Below are 802 nucleotides of genomic sequence, written 5' to 3' on the forward strand. Positions count from 1 at the left end.
ATTCCGATGAGGTTTTTAGAATATGAAAACTCTTAGAGGACTAAAAGGTGAAAGGAAATAGACAGAATAAGAGACGAAGAGAAGAAGTAAAAAAAAATATGATTAAAAAAACCCCAAATACAACTCAAAAGAAACGAATATTCACAATTAACCCATTTTTTTTCCCACGGCATGCTGTTAGTGGGTCTAACTTGAACGCGACCGGCGAACGTGGGGTCGTGTACATGGCGTGGCGAGGATGGCACTGTGCAAGGGATCACTGCGACGCGCATGATGTGGCAAACAGTTTCGTTTCAGGGATCAATGAACACTGTCAAGTTTCCTATCTGATGCCCCGTCTTCATGTTCCGCAGTATGCAAGTCAGTGCATGGTGTGGGTAAAGTCAGGGTCATGATTGATTTAGTGTGAGTCACTGTCTTTGATTAGTGAACAGTAGTGCATGCTTATAGTGAAAGTCATGCCATGCTTGATAGTGAAAGTCATTGGTTCAATGTTTTGATAGTGAAAGTCAGTGCCATGCTTTTTGATAGTGAAAGTCAGTGGTCATTCTTGATAGTGAAGTCAGTGGGGCTTCATGATTTATAGTGAAAGTCAGTGCATGCTTGATAGTGAAAGGTCATTGTCATGATTTATAGTGAAAGTCAGTGCCATGATTTGATAGTGAAAGTCCAGTGGGCCATACTTTGATAGTGAAGTCAGTGTCCATGATTGTATAGTGAAAGTCAGTGCCCCTCTTTGTAGTGGGAAAGTCATGCCATGCTTGATAGTGGAAAGTCAGTGTCAATGATTGATAGTGAAAAA

The 802-nt window shown here is 41.0% G+C and overlaps 1 pseudogene; it reads left to right on the forward strand.

Annotated features, from left to right (window-relative positions):
• The window catches only part of LOC119586678, a 9606-nt pseudogene that overhangs the window by 5800 nt on the left and 3004 nt on the right, over positions 1–802 (forward strand).

Source organism: Penaeus monodon, chromosome 21 (assembly GCF_015228065.2).
Source record: "Penaeus monodon isolate SGIC_2016 chromosome 21, NSTDA_Pmon_1, whole genome shotgun sequence".
Lineage (NCBI taxonomy): Eukaryota > Metazoa > Arthropoda > Malacostraca > Decapoda > Penaeidae > Penaeus > Penaeus monodon.